General features: G+C 40.9%; 1 protein-coding gene across 2 annotated transcripts in view; it reads left to right on the forward strand.

The window, feature by feature from the left end:
* Positions 1 to 16,986, forward strand: part of SLC4A3 (solute carrier family 4 member 3) — a 2,820,719-nt gene that overhangs the window by 2,432,789 nt on the left and 370,944 nt on the right. The window lies entirely within an intron of this gene.

The raw sequence follows: 16,986 nt of genomic DNA on the forward strand, positions 1-16,986 counted from the left end.
ATTTAGAGCCTTTGTCTCTCATGGACAGGGGCGACAAGTAAATGTCCTAACATAACCTTTTTCTGCCAACCTCTCAGTTATTTGTTTGCAAAATATATGGGCTAAAAACTACCATGCCAATAATAAGCAAATGTATGCATATGCCACAAATTTTATTGTTTATATTTAAGGTCGGGATAAAGGACATTGCTTTACTATAGATACTTTTGAATAGAATCTATTATGGGATTCATGATCTACAGTAATTAAATTTTTTTTATCTTTAAATAGTTTTTATTGTAAATCACTCACATCACATTGAGCCAAATCTAAATTTCATCTATCCTTAATACATAGAAAAATTCAATTTACCTGTTGGCAGTATGTCCATCCATCCATACCAACTTATTTTTCCCACACAACATGCAAAACCACAGCACATCAAAGTTTTTACATTTTTTTATTTTCACGCATCATTATACACACATTACACCTATCTTATTTCGTTTCCACCTTTCTACCCTCTTCTCATATTTTGCAGTGACCACCCTCTCACCTGTCTTTACCAACTATAATTCATCCCAATTCTTTTGTTTCTTTTTAACCCTGCTTCTTTCACCATCCTTCCCTGCTATTTGCCCTATCTATTGCCCTAATTTCTGCACATCCCCTTGGGTAATATCCCCTCACTTCCATGCCTTGGTAATTTCCCTTCAACCAAAATGCCATTAACAGTTTTTCTCTTATTATCTTTCTCGCCCCTCCTCGCTTGTCATATAAGCGTAACATCAATCCCTGCTTATCCTCTTTGTAATACATCTCACACCATATTTCCTTATCAATCCCTGCTTATCCTCATTGTAATACATCTCACACCATATTTCCTTATCAATCCCTGCTTATCCTCGTTGTAATACATCTCACACCATATTTCCTTATCAATCCCTGCTTATACTCTTTGTAATACATCTCACACCATATTTCCTTATCAATCCCTGCTTATCCTCTTTGTAATACATCTCACACCATATCTCCTTATCAATCCCTGCTTATCCTCGTTGTAATACATCTCACACCATATCTCCTTATCAATCCCTGCTTATCCTCGTTGTAATACATCTCACGCCATATTTCCTTATCAATCCCTGCTTATCCTCTTTGTAATACATCTCACACCATATTTCCTTATCAATCCCTGCTTATCCTCTTTGTAATACATCTCACACTATATTTCCTTATCAATCCCTGCTTATCCTCTTTGTGATACATCTCACACCATATTTCCTTATCAATCCCTGCTTATCCTCTTTGTAATACATCTCACACCATATTTCCTTATCAATCCCTGCTTATCCTCTTTGTGATACATCTCACACCATATTTCCTTATCAATCCCTGCTTATCCTCTTTGTGATACATCTCACACCATATTTCCTTATCAATCCCTGCTTATCCTCTTTGTAATACATCTCACACCATATTTCATTATAAATCCCTGCTTATCCTCTTTGTAATACATTTCACACCATATTTCCTTATCAATCCCTGCTTATCCTCGTTGTAATACATCTCACACCATATTTCCTTATCAATCCCTGCTTATAATCTTTGTAATACATCTCACACCATATTTCCTTATCAATCCCTGCTTATCCTCGTTGTAATACATCTCACACCATATTTCCTTATCAATTCCTGCTTATCCTCATTGTAATACATCTCACACCATATTTCCTTATTAATCCCTGCTTATCCTCGTTGTAATACATCTCACACCATATTTCCTTATCAATCTCTGCTTATCCTCTTTGTGATACATCTCACACCATATTTCCTTATCAATCCCTGCGTATCCTCTTTGTAATACATCTCACACCATATCTCCTTCATACTCTGCCACTCTTTTTGAACAGTGTTATAACCCACCACATGTGACTTTTAGCCACGTTCTTTTTCCCACATCTCTGACACCCTAGATTCTCCCTCTGACCTTCTTCACATAGTCTTTTTGGAGTCTTATACCACTTAACAGATGGTGCTACAAGTAGCAGGTTAAAATATTTATTTCTTATTTATTTACTGCATTTTGTTTACTGGGATGGCCTGATTGGGCACGTAGACCCATTTTTACTGGAGGCCTGGAGAGAAACTCTCCATTGAAGTTACAAAAATTACAAAATAAATTTACAGAGAAAAAAGAATTTCCATTTTTTAAAAGTAGAGATGGGGTTCTCAAATCATGCAGTGGGTAATACAATCAAGACAGATGTTAATACAATTTGATTTCTGTAGGTGTTATAAAATAATAAACAGGTTGAATTTACATGTACATTAATATACACATTTAATTTACATAGGAGTGATAAAAACAGTATACAGTTTTATAGTTTTATATATATATATATATATAATTTATTTACATTTACAGGACCAGGTAGGACAGCTGGAGAGTTAGGGAATGGTGACAGTCTAGAGATCTAACAAACAGAGAGAGAGTTAGCCAGGGTGTGAACAAGACCAGGGCCAGGAGCAATCTGAGGAGTGTAGGTGCTGTTATAGACTGTGCTTAAAGCTAGATGCATTGTTGCCCTGTTTAGTGGGATAGGCAGGGCGTTCCACTGTCTGGTGACACAGGATGGGTATAGTGAGTGTCCAGCTGTATTACAGAATTTGAAAGCTATTAGTAGGCTCTGATCACCAGAGGGAAGGAAATGTGCTGGGGTGTAGTGCTTGGGAATGTTTTGTAGAGTAGGACATGAGTGTGGGTGTGTATCACTTTGTGCGCAATTTGATGTTGAGTGAATATAAGTTGATGAGGTAGTAGCCAGTTGAGCTTCTTTAGTGTTACATAGTGGTGTGTACTGTAGGATGCATTAGTGTTAATCAGTGGTGGGTACTGTAGGATGCATTAGTGTTAATCAGTGGTGGGTACTGTAGGATGCATTAGTGTTAATCAGTGGTGGGTACTGTAGGATGTATTAGTATTATAGTGGTGTTTACAGTAGGATGTGTTAGTGTTATACAGTGGTGTGTACAGTAGGATGCATTAGTGTTAGTCAGTGGTGTGTACAGTATGATGTATTAGTGTTATACAGTGGTGTGTACAGTAGGCTGTATTAGTGTTAAACAGTGGTGTGTACAGTAGGATGCATTAGTATTATAGTGGTGTGTACAGTAGGATGTGTTAGTGTTATACAGTGGTGTGTACAGTAGGATGCATTAGTGTTAGTCAGTGGTGTGTACAGTATGATGTATTAGTGTTATACAGTGGTGTGTACAGCAGGATGTATTAGTGTTATGCAGTGGTGTGTACAGTAGGATGTATTAGTGTTATACAGTGGTGTGTACAGCAGGATGCTTTAGGGTTAATCAGTGGTGTGTAAAGTAGGATGTATTAGTGTTATACAGTGGTGTGTACAGTAGGATGCATTAGTGTTAAGCCATGGTGTGTATGGCAGGATGCATTAGTGTTAAACAGTGATGTGTAGGGTAGGATGCATTAGTGTTAAGCAGTGGTGTGTACAATAGGATATCTTAGTTTTAAGCAGTGGTGTGTATGGTAGGATATATTAGTGTTAAGCAGTGGTGTGTATGGCAGGATGCATTAGTGTTAAACAGTGTTGTGTACAAAATGATGCATTAGTGTTAAACAGTGGTGTATACGGTAGGCTGCATTAGTGTTAGGCAGTGGTGTATGCGGTAGACTGCATTAGTGTTAAACAGTGGTGTGTACAGCAGGATGCATTAGTGTTAAGCAGTGATGTGTAGGGTAGGATCCATTTGTGTTAAGCAGTGGTGTCTCTGGTAGAATGCATTAATGTTAAGCAGTGGTGTGTACGTTAGGATGTATTAGTGTTAACCAGTGGTGTGCATGGTAGGATGCATTAGTGTTAAGCAGTAGTGTGTACAGTAGAATGCACTAGTATTAAACAGTGGTGTGTACAGTATGATACATTAGTGTTACAGTGGTATGTAGGGTAGGATGCAATAGTGTTAAACAGTGATGTGTATGGTAGGATTCATAAGTGTTAAACAATGGTGTGTACAGAAGGATGCATTAGTGTTAAGTAGTGGTTTCTGTGGGTGGATGCACTAGTGTTAAACAGTGGTGTGTACAGTAGGATACATTAGTGTTAAGCAGTGGTGCGTATGGTAGGATGCATTAGTGTTAAGCAGTGGTGTGTATGGTAGGATACATTAGTGTTAAGCAGTGGTGTGCACTGTAGGATACATTAGTGTTAAACAGTAGTGTGTATAGCAGGATGCATTTGTGTTAAGCAGTGATGTGCATGGTAGGATGCAATAGTGTTAAGCAGTGGTGTGTACAATAGGCTGCATCCATTTTAAGCAGTGGTGTATACTGTAGAATGTAATGTATTAGTGTTAAGCAGTGATGCATACTGGATGATGCATTAGTGTTTAACAGTGGTGTGTACAGTAGGATGCCTTAGTGTTAAGAAGTGGTGTATATGGTAGGATGCATTAATGTTAAGCAGTGGTGTGTTCAGTAGGATGCATTAATGTTAAGCAGTGGTGTGTACAGTAGGATGCATTAGTGTTAAGCAGTGGTGCATACTGTATGATGCATTAGTATTAAGAAGTGGTGTGTATGGTAGAATGCATTAATGTTAAGCAGTGGTGTGTACAGTAGGATGCATTAATGTTAAGCAGTGGTGTGTACAGTAGGATGCATTAGTGTTAAGCAGTGGTGCATACTGTATGATGCATTAGTGTTTAACAGTGGTGTGTACAGTAGGATGCCTTAGTGTTAAGAAGTGGTGTGTATGGTAGGATGCATTAATGTTAAACAGTGGTGTGTACAGTAGGATGCATTAATGTTAAGCAGTGGTGTATATGGCAGGATGCACTAGTGTTAAACAGTGGTGTGTACAGTAGGATACATTAATGTTAAGAAGTGGTGTGTATGGTAGGATGCATTAGTTTTAAACAATAATGTGTATGGTAGGATGCATTAGTGTTAAGCAGTTGTGTGTACAATAGGATGCATTAGGGTTAAGCAGCAGTGTGTTCAGTAGGATGCACAAGTATTAAACAGTGTTGTGTATGGTAGGATGCATTAGTGTTAAGCAGTGGTGTGTACAGTAGGATGCTTTAGTGTTAAACAGTGGTGTGTATGGTAGGATGCATTAATGTTAAGTAGTGGTGTGCATGGTAGGATGCATTAGTATTAAATACTGGTTTGTAGGGTAGGATCCATTAGTGTTAAACAGTGGTGTGTATGGTAGGCTACATTAGTGTTAAACAGTGGTGTGTATGGCAGGATGCATTGGTGTTTAACAGTGATGTGTATGGTAGGATGCATTAGTGTTAAGCCGTGGTTTGCATGGTGGGATGCATTAGTGTTGAGCAGTGGTGTGTACGGTAGGATGTATTAGTGTTAAGCAATGGTGTGTACTGTAGGATGCATTAGTGTTAAACAGTGGTGCGTACTGTATTATGCATTCATGTTAAGCAGTGATGTGTACTGTAGGATGCATTAGTTTTAGGCAGTAATGTGTACGGTAGGATGCATTAATGTTAAACAGTGGTGTCTATGGCAGGATGCACTAGTGTTAAACAGTGGTGTGTACAGTAGGATACATTAATGTTAAGCAGTGGTGTGTACGGTAGGATGCATTAATGTTAAACAGTAGTGTGGACGGCAGGATGCACTATTGCTAAACAGTGGTGTGTGCTATAGGATGTATTAGTGTTAAGCAGGTGATGTGTACAGTAGGATGAATTAGTGTGAAGCAGTGGTGTGCACGGTAGGATGTATGAGTGTTAAACAGTGGTGTGCACAGTAGGATGCATTAGTTTTAGGCAGTGATGCATACTGTAGGATGCATTAGTGTTATGCAGTGGTGCGTATCTTATGATGCATTAGTGTTAAGTACTGGTGTGTACGGTAGGATGCATTAGTGGTAAACAGTGGTGTGTACAGTAGCATGCATTAGTGTTAAGCAGTGGTGTGTATGGTAGGATGCATTAGTGTTAAACAGTGGTGTGTACGATAGGATGCATTAGTGTTAAGCAGTTGTGTGTACAGTAGGATGCATTAGGGTTAAGCAGTAGTGTGTTCGGTAGGATGCGTTAGTGTTAAACAGTGGTATGTTTAGTAGGATGCATTAGTGGTAAAACAGTGGTGTTCATGGTAGGATGCATTACTGCTAAGCAGTGGTGTGTACAGTAGGATGCATTAGTGTTAAGCAGTGGTGTGTATGGTAGGATGTATTAGTGTTAAACAGTGGTGTGTACTGCAGGATGCATTAGTGTTAAACAGTGGTACATCTGGTAAGATGTATTAGTGTTAAGCAGTAGTGCATATTCTATGATACATAAGTGTTAGCAGTGGTGTGTATTGCAGGATCCAGTAGTGTTAAGCAGTGGTCTGTATGGCAGGATGCATTAGTGTTAAACAGTGGTGTGCATGATAGACTGCATTACTGCTAAGCAGTGTTGTATACAGTAGAATGTATTACTGTTAAGCAGGTGATGTTTACAGTAGGATGCATTATTGTTAACCAGTGGTGTGTACAGTAGGATGCATTATTGTTAAACTGTGTTGTGTACAGTAGGATGCATTAGTGTTAAACAGTGGTGTGTGCAGTAGGATGCATTAGTGTTAAGCAGGTGATGTGTGCAGTAGGATGCATTACTGTTAAACAGTGATGTCTACAGTAGGATGCATTAGTGTTAAGCAGTGGTGTTATGGTAGGATGCAATAGTCTTAAGCAGTGGTGTGTACAGTAAGATGCATTAGTGTTACCAGTCGTGTGTACAGTAGGACACATTAGTGTTAGCTAGTGGTGTGTACAGTAGGATGCATTAATGTTAACAGTGGTGTGTACAGTAGGATGTATTAGTGTTAAGTAGTGGTGTGTACAGTAGGATGCATTAGTGTTAAGCAGTGGTGTGTACAGTAGGATACATTAGTGTTAAACAGTGGTGAATGCTGTAGGATGTATTAGCTGCAAATCAGGCTATTTTGTTAAAGCTGCCTCTAATTTATTTAGTATGGGGGGCTTGAATGCTTACTAATATTGGTGATACATAGAGAATGGAAGGGCGAAGGTAGGATGATGCTAAGGATTTTCTTGAGGTGTTTGTGAGGTATGGTTTGTTTTGGGAGAGGAAGCCTAGTTTTTGATTAGTTTTCTTGATGGCCCGAATGATATGCTGCTCAAATTTTAGGTTATCGTCTATTATGACTCCTAGTAGTTTGACATTTGTTATAGTTTCTATGGTGGGTGCTGTTAGTTCAAGTAATCTTAAAGGATGTATAGGTTTTTGAAAGTGATCTGAGTGTAAAAAGCATTAATTTGGTTTTTGGCATTTAGGATTAGCTGATTAGCCTTTTGCCATAATTCCATGGAAGTGAAGGGGTCTTGTGTCATGGAAGGATTGAGGCTGAGCAGATGATGTTATCATTGTTGGCATCTTGTACTAAGGTGGCAGGTTTGTTGACTTTATGCATGTTGTTTGTGAAAATATTGAAATGTATTGGGTCTAGAATTGACCATTGTGGTACACCAATGGAAACAGGCAGGAAGGGAGTTGGGTTCCAATTTCATTTTATAGCCTGTTGTCTGTTGGATAGAACCAAGTAAGAGCTGACAGTGATAGGGAAGATAGTTAACTGATTAGGAATTGGTGCGATACTGTGTCAAATGATTTTTGACAGATCCAGGAGCTGGGAGCATATTAGGTTACCATTGTTTGTGCTGGTATTTATGATTTCTAAGAAACTAAGCAGAGCTGTTGTTGTGCCGTGGTGTGGTTGAAAGCCATGTTGAGTAGGAGACAGTAATTTGTTGTTTATAAGATTAAGAGTCGGGAGTGTATGCATCTTTCTAAGATTTTGGACAGAGAGGAGAGAATTCTAATGGGTCAGTAGCTGGAGACATCTTTGGCTTATCCACCTTTGTAAAGCCTGACTTCCAGATGACTCACTTTCAAAATCCCGAGACAAAAATCACGAAAATGCAGAAACATGAACATTGATGTTTTACTAAGGTAAGTAAGCACTTTACCAACCGTAAACAAAAATCACTCTGATTTAAGTAAAACCCACCTAGGTAGGGGCTACACTCACATACCCTCCAGTGTGATGGGCTGTGCCCCCCACACCCCGTTAACTAAATATACCAACTCCAGGATCACACTACAGTGGAGAGCAGGGCATGTGCAGTGGTGCAGCGGTTTACGTTGTCACCTCACAGCAAGAGGTTCTCTGGTTCAATTCTCAGCTGGGGTGTCTTCTTTATAGAGTCTGAATGTCCTTCCTGCATTCATGTGTTTTTTTTTCAGGGTACTCCTGTTTCCTCCCACATTCCAAAGACATCTATCTGGAGCATTTCTCCCCATACCTCTGCTGAACACAGGCTCTATCCTAGTCAGACTTTCCCGATCAACAAATGTTAAATACAATAAAGTAAATGTTGGCCATGTGCTTACTTTATGCTAGTAAAACTTCAACATTCAGATTTCTGCATTTTCATGATTTTCATCTTGGGATTTTGAAAGTCTGTTATCTGATGGTTGCGCTTTAGAAATAGACCCATTTTTTTCCAGATAGTGGGTACATAGTTTTGTGTGATAGATCTATGGATGAGTACTGAGATGGGGTATGTCAGGTGATCAGCACCTAAAGTAAGGGACTCAGGTGGGAGTTTGTCAGCAGCTGGCACAGTGGTTTTCAGTTTTTGCAGGTAATTTTTGATCGCTGAGGTATGTATTTGGTGGAAAGAGCAGAGAGATGGGAGGGTGGATTAGATTCCAGTAGAGAGAGGACAGACTGAATGAAGTATGTGTTGACTTGAGTAGCTATGGGGTCTAGCTCATTGTTTGTGGTAAGATGGTGGTCTGACTGGAGTATAGTAAGGCTTTTATGATTATCCAGAATTACTTGGAATTGTGGTGATGTTTGCCTTGAAGTGAGTGAAAAAATGTAATTTTGTCTAGATTGAAATGTTATTTACATCGATTTATATGTTGTCTAAATATTTACCATTTTTGCTGTGTTCTGTCTTTATACCATGTTTTCCAGCACAAGCTGTTTGGTGTCTTTGTTGAGCCACAGAACTGGGTTACTTTTGTTTTTTGTTCGTTTGGGAACTAACTCATTTATGTTAAGGAATGTGTTACTGAAATGAGTTACAGCATCTTCTAATGATAGTTTTTTAGAGTATTCCAGTTGTATTGGGAGAGAGAGAGAGATTATAAAGGTGTCTTTATGAAAAGAGGAAAGTTTATGTACTAATTTTAAAACTGTATGTTTGGGGGTGTGATTCATTTGTCTTGTGATAAATGTGGGGAGATGGTCACTGATGTTGTCTGGGAGACAGCCAAAGGTGTTTGTTTGAGGATAAGGTGGTAAAGATTCAGTCTGGTAGTGAATGCCTGTTGCTGTTTGTCAATTCTAGTTCTTGAGATGATTACCGGAGTGAAAATGAATAAATTAACAGAGAGGGTAGGAGTTTGGTGTTTACAAGTTGTTGTTCCTTTGGCTTTTCCTGGTTAGGGGTCGCCACAGTGGAACTCTGGTCCGTTAATGATTGGCAGTAGATTTTCGCGGTGCCAGCTCGATGCCCAACCTTCAACGAAGGCATGCCTATTCACGCATGTCTTTCGAACGCCACTCCAGCGCGGGGAGGACATGTAGACTCCACACAGAAGGCGCTCCAGCCGAGAATCAAACGGGAGAACCTCTTGCTGTGAGGTGACAAGGCTACTGCAGCACCACTATGGCTCATAGTTTGGTGTTTACAAGTAAATAGTTTATATACACATCCCAAGTGTGATGGTTACTTTATTTACATTAGTAGAAAAACATTGACAAGACATAATGAAGAATGGCAATGTTGTTGCCTGGAGGAATATATAAGGCAGCAATTCAAATAGTTTTGTCCTTGTTCAGGTTTAGGAGGGTAACAGATATATCTGTGTTGGCATCATTGGGGTGATTCAGTGGGTGTCTGGTGGTGTTTAGTGTGTTTTTAAAAAGTATTGCAGCCTTTCTACATTTTTGTGTACTCTATCATTGCTTATTACACTGTATCCTGGGGTAGTATTTCTTTATCTTTAGTGTCTGGTTTTAGTCATGTTTCAGTGATGATTAGGATGTCTGTGCTGTAATACATGCATGGGGATCTGGAATTTTGTTGTAGATACTTCTGAGGTTTATGTGCATCAATAGTAGTCTGTGGCCCGGATCAGTGGGTTATGTGCTGGTAATGGTAGGAGCTGATGGGGGTTTGGTTGTTTTGAATGGATGGTCCAGGGTTTGGCTGGATGTCTCCACAGAGTGAGAGAGTGGAAGTGTGGTGGGAGAAGTTGCACCATTTTTTATATTTATCTCTTAGGTCTGGTACTGATCTATGGTTCTATTCATTCTTTGATGTAGCTGTAACTGAAGAGGGTCTATGTTCCTAATGGGTAGAGACTGTGTGCAGTTTTGTAGCTGATGGGTGTTTGTTGACTAAGAGTATAGAGTTGGGGAAAGTGGGGTGATGGGAGGAAGGGGAGTGTGGTAGGATGTGGCAATGCTGCGTATGATTAGTGTAACTGTGAGATTAGATTGGAGGCATAGCATATTATACATAAGTTAAGGGAAGACAGATTTAGGTGGGAGGAAGTTTTGCTATTTTTGTTGGAGCAGATTGAGGGAAGTGAGTTAGTTGGGTCTGTCATATAAGTTTGCAAGTTGAGAAGTTGGGTCAGGTGGATACCTCAGTGAATTTGTTTGGTTATTTTATTGTAGCAGGTGGGAATAGAATGATATAAGCTTAGATGAAGTGGGGGTTGGAATAGGGGGTAAGGTAGGGGAATGGAGCAGGCTGAGAAGGTGATACAGCTGCAGGGGGTGAAAAAAAGAATATGTAAGGCTGAAAGTTATTTATGAATGAGCAATATAACATTATTAAGTATTGAGGTGAAAGAAGAAATTTAAGTGTCTTAGGAGTATGTAAACTACAAAGATGTGTGAGATAGGCAGTTGACTGAGGTAGTAAGGAAAAAGAAAGTTTGGAAAAATGAGAAAATAACTTTTTCTTAACCCCCTTTAAAGATAACCACATTTAATATTCAAACTAGAAGTTGTTTGTTCATTAGCTAGTTATTGAAAATTTCAGGGCATGAAAAAGGGAAGAAACAAAGGAACACAGAACTGCCGATACAGACAAAGAGGAAGAGTCACAAATGCAGTAGTTGGAAAGAGCAATTAAGAAAGTGCAGCTGCCAGGAAGAGTAGGGTGTAAATCAGTAATTAGGGGGATAAGGAGTGGATGATTAAGGTGCCATAGAGACTATTTATGGTTCTAGTTAAAACAGCTAAAAAGCAGACCACTAAGTACTGAGCAAGCACAGAAGAGACATTAAACTTGGTACTGAAATCAACAGAACATAAACATAATAATAGAACAAACCAGTAAATTCCCCTACACTGAATAAAAGACAAGTCTGTACACATTTGCAGAGCTGAGCTGGATGCTGTTTATTTTGCTGTACTCTTTGGTATGGGGGGTGCACTCCATGACTATCTGGCTAGTGCAAATGGCTGAGGGTAGACAGTATTTGGGGGCTAACTCTCCAAACAAGTTAAAGGGAAACTTTAGTTAAAACCTAGTTAAACCCTTTAGTTAAAAGAACTAAATCTTCATGAACAAATAAATAAGACACGGTGTGATAGATTCTTATCCCAACATATCACCCACCTCTGCAACAAACTTGGGGTACATGTCCAGCAGAGTAGCACCCTTTTTACCTTCAAGGAAAACATAGATAATTGGATAGGCATGTGATGAAAGGAGATGCCAGCACAGCTAGCTGGAATTTTGTAAGTAATGATATGTCATTTGTGAATATAAACATGATTTATATAAGATGCTTGTGTTACAACTGTATTGGAACAGTGTGTCATGTGCATATCAAACTGGTTTGTACAAACGTGTGTTGTAAAGGTATTCAGTAAAATGTTTGTGTTTGAAATGCATCCATAGTGTGCTTTCCTGGAGAGAACAGAAATGTACATGCACTATTGTAACTGTTTAAATGTATATTATTTTAAGAGGAGGTTAACTTCAGTCTAGCAAACTTTAGGAAAATAGCTGAAATTAAATTACTTTGTAGGCTACTCAATAAAATGTTGTATCTTTCAGTTTTCAATGCAGCTAGAGACACAGAATATGTGCTGTAAAGCTTTCTGTATTGTCTTTAGGGTGAACTGATTACTAGTCTTGAAAGCACGAAGGGATGCAATTGTTTTATGACTTTCAGCATCTGCCAAAGATCTGAGGTCTATGTATCTTCAAAGGTAGATACTAAATACTGCCAGCTTCCGGCAGTGGGGGGTTCACCTGGGAACTAGAGTCAGATGACAAGACGTGCTGTCATTCTGCAAGCTAACCCAGCAGTAATATTTGAGATATTAATTTGATAAGTCTGTTAGTGATACAAAGCATTCTGCATTCTGTCTTGGACCCGACAAAAACTGGAAGATCCATTCACCACATCTGTCTTGCTCTAATGAAGTAAGTTTCTTGGGTACAGTATAACTCTTAGATACAGCCAGGAATATAGTGAAGCTTAGTTTAGATATTTTTCTTTCTTTATTTGAGACTGTCCTGCAATTTTGTTTTAAATAGTTCTTGAAGTTTTGTACGTTGATGTCACTGTGAATATATATTAATTCGTGTCTTGTTGTTTTATTATTTATTATTAAATATATTTAAACCTTTAATTGTGGCTGATCTGTGTAGAGATATTTAAGTTTTGAGAGAACTTGCATATTTATTTGGTGACACTCAGTGGGCCACTCCTAATAGCGCTGCTCTTGGTCAAACTACAATTTTTATTAGTATTAGTATTACACAGTGAGATTGGAAACCCTTTGTTAAGGACCTTAAAGTAGCTGACAAGGATTGATTGTTGGCAGTTGTAAGTACCTTATAGTCTGGGCAGAAGGGAGCATAGCTAGTAAACCTGTGCTAGCCTTTCCTAGATGTGTGTGTGTGTGTGTGTGTGTGTGTGTGTGTGTGTGTGTGTGTGTGTGTGTGTGTGTGTGTGTGTGTGTGCGTGCGTGCGTGCGTGCGTGTGTGTGTGTGTGTAAAACAAACCTCAGAGACTGTGTGTGTCAGCTACTTGGGCAGGGACACGAAGCACTGGTTGGACAGAGAGAGTGCTGGAGGACTTGACTTGGAACCCTGGCTAAGGACTCAGTTCTATAGCTGTGCCAGTGGGGAGTCTTACTGGAGATCTGGAGAAAGATAGAGGAACCAGCCTCGGACTGACTGTGGTCTCAGGGTGCTCTTAAGGGAAATTGCACTTGATGCAGAGAGCTGCATCTGGAAATACTGTGTGTACTCATTATTCTTAGGGAATATCCCCCAATGTTGCAAGTCATCTCACTCTCCTCCCCAGTTCATTTTACATTCTCTGTAGCCTTCCTTTTTCTACTACCTTTACATTCTGTCTTTCATATTCTGCTCCTCCATTTCTCCTACTACCATCCTGACCACTCCTCTTTACCTAGCCAATTACCTTCCTCAGATGAAATACCTCCTTTATTTGTTCAAAAGTACTAAATTGCCCTTCTCCCCACTCTTCTTGAACTGCTCCATATGTCATAACATATCTCTTCCTACTTCATCAGTAGCTTTCTAAACACTTGCTGTTATCACACAATTATTGTATCTGTAATTCCTGTTCCTGTGGTCCTCTCAATCTTACCTTCTCCTTCCTAAACCTTTTCAAATCCAACTCCAATACTTTCATGATATTTGGGAATATATTCTTTCCCCTCTCCTTATTGTTGGATTCCCACATTTTACCTCCCCCTGTCATTCTACATGCCCATCAGTGTTTGCATCACATTTACCATTTCTGTGTATCTCCCAAACTTGTACAGCATCAGTCCATAATCTACCATGCTCACAAACATGGAAGTACACCACCAGTCCATAACCTACCATGCTCCCAAACATGAAAGTACACCACCAGTCCATAACCTACTATGCTCCTAAACATGGAAATACACCACCAGTCCATAAGCTACCATGCTCCCAAACATGAAAGTACACCACCAGTCTGTAACCTAAAATGCTCACAAACATGGAAGTACACCACCAGTCCGTAACCTACAATGCTCCCAAACATGGAAGTACACCACCACTCCGAAACCTGTCATGCTCCCAAACATAGAAGTACACCACCAGTCCGTAACCTACCATGCTCCCAAACATGGAAGTACACCACTAGTCCGTAACCTACCATGCTCCCAAACATGGAAGTACACCATCAGTCTGTAACCTACCATGCTCCCAAACATGGAAGTACACCACCAGTCCGTAATCTACCATGCTCCCAAACATGGAAGTACACCACGAGTCCATAACCTACCATGCTCCCAGACATGGAAGTACACCACCAGTCTGTAACCTACCATGCTCCCAAACATGGAAGTACACCACGAGTCCAAAACCTACCATGCTCCCAAACATGGAAGTGCACCACCAGTCCATAACCTACCATGCTCCCAAACATGGAAGTACAACATCAGTCTGTAACTTACCATGCTCCAAAACATGGAAGTACACCATCAGTCCGTACCCTACCATGCTCCCAAACATGGAAGTACACCACCAGTCTGTAACCTACCATGCTCCCAAACATGGAACTACACCAGCAGATTGTAACCTACCATGCTGCCAAACATGGAAGTACACCACCAGTCCGTAACCTATCATGCTCCCAACCATGGAAGTACACCACCAGTCTGTAATCTACCATGCTCCAAAACATGGAAGTACACCACCAGTCCGTAACCTACCATGCTCCCAGACATGGAGATACACCACCAGTCTGTAACCTACCATGCTCCCAAACATGGAAGTACACCACCAGTCTGTAACCTAAGATGCTCCCAGACATGGAAGTACACCACCAGTTTATAACCTACCATGCTCCCAAACATGGAAGTACACCACCAGTCCATAACCTACCATGCTCCCAAACATGGAAGTACACCACCAGTCCATAACCTACTATGCTCCCAAACATGGAAGTACACCACCAGTCCGTAAGCTACCATGCCCCCAAACATGAAAGTACACCACCAGTCCGTAACCTACCATGCTCACAAACATGGAAGTGCACCACCAGTCCGTAACCTACCATGCTCCCAAACATGGAAGTACACCACCAGTCCGTAACCTACCATGCTCCAAAACATGGAAGTACACCACCAGTCCATAACCTACCATGCTCCCAGACATGGAGGTACACCACCAGTCTGTAACCTACCATGCTCCCAAACATGGAAGTACACCACCAGTCTGTAACCTAAGATGCTCCCAGACATGGAAGTACACCACCAGTTTATAACCTACCATGCTCCCAAACATGGAAGTACACCACCAGTCCATAACCTACGATGCTCCCAGACATGGAAGTACACCATCAGTCTGTAACCTACCATGCTCCCAAACATGGAAGTACACCACCAGTCCGTAACCTAACATGCTCCCAGACATGGAAGTACACCACCAGTCCATAACCTATCATGCTCCCAAACATGGAAGTACACCACCAGTCCATAACCTACCATGCTCCCAAACATGGAAGTACACCACCAGTCCGTAACCTACTATGCTCCCAAACATGGAAGTACACCACCAGTCCGTAAGCTACCATGTTCCCAAACATGAAAGCACACCACAAGTCCATAACCTACCATGCTCACAAACATGGAAGTACACCACCAGTCCATAAACTACCATGCTCCCAAACATGGAAGTACACCACCAGTCCGTAACCTACCATGCTCCAAAATATGGAAGTAAACCACCAGTCCGTAACCTACCATGCTCCCAGACATGGAGGTACACCACCAGTCTGTAACCTACCATGCTCCCAAACATGGAAGTACACCACCAGTCTGTAAGCTACCATGCTCTCAAACATGGAAGTACACCACCAGTCCATAAGCTACCATGCTCACAAACATGGAAGTACACCACCAGTCCATAACCTACCATGCTCCCAAACATGGATGTACACCACCAGTCCGTAACCTACCATGCTCCCAAACATAGAAGTACACCACTAGTCCATAACCTACCATGCTCCCAAACATGGAAGTACACAACCAGTCCGTAACCTACCATGCTCCCAAACATGGAAGTACACCACCAGTCTGTAACCTACCATGCTCCCAGACATGGAAGTCCACCATCAGTCTGTAACCTACCATGCTCCCAGACATGGAAGTACACCACCAGTCCATAACCTACCATGCTCCTAAACATGGAAGTACACCACCAGTCAGTAACCTACCATGCTCCCAAACATGGAAGTACACCACCAGTCAGTAACCTACCATGCTCCCAAACATGGAAGTACACCACCAGTCCATAACCTACCATGCTCCCAAACATGGAAGTACACCACCAGTCCGTAACCTACCATGCTCCCAGACATGGAAGTACACCACCAGTCTGTAACCTACCATGCTCCCAGACATGGAAGTACACCACCAGTTTGTAACCTACCATGCTCCCAGACATGGAAGTACACTACCAGTCTGTAGCCTACCATGCTCCCAAACATGGAAGTACACCACCAGTCCATAACCTACCATGCTCCCAGACATGGAAGTACACCATCAGTCTGTAACCTACCATTCTCCCAAACATGGAAGTACACCACCAGTCCGTAACCTACCATGCTCCCAGACATGGAAGTACACACCAGTCCATAACCTATCATGCTCCCAAACATGGAAGTACACCATCAGTCTGTAACCTACCATGCTCCCAAACATGGTAGCACACCACCAGTCGGTAACCTACCATGCTCCCAAACATGGAAGTACACCATCAGTCTGTAACCTACCATGCTCCAAAACATGGAAGTACACCACCGGTCCGTAACCTACCATGCTTCCAAACATGGAATTACCCCACCAGTCCATAACCTATTATGCTCCCAGACATGGAAGTACAACACTAG

The sequence above is a fragment of the Protopterus annectens genome, chromosome 6.part0 (assembly GCF_019279795.1).
Source record: "Protopterus annectens isolate FY-2018-M chromosome 6.part0, PAN1.0, whole genome shotgun sequence".
Taxonomy (NCBI): domain Eukaryota; kingdom Metazoa; phylum Chordata; order Ceratodontiformes; family Protopteridae; genus Protopterus; species Protopterus annectens.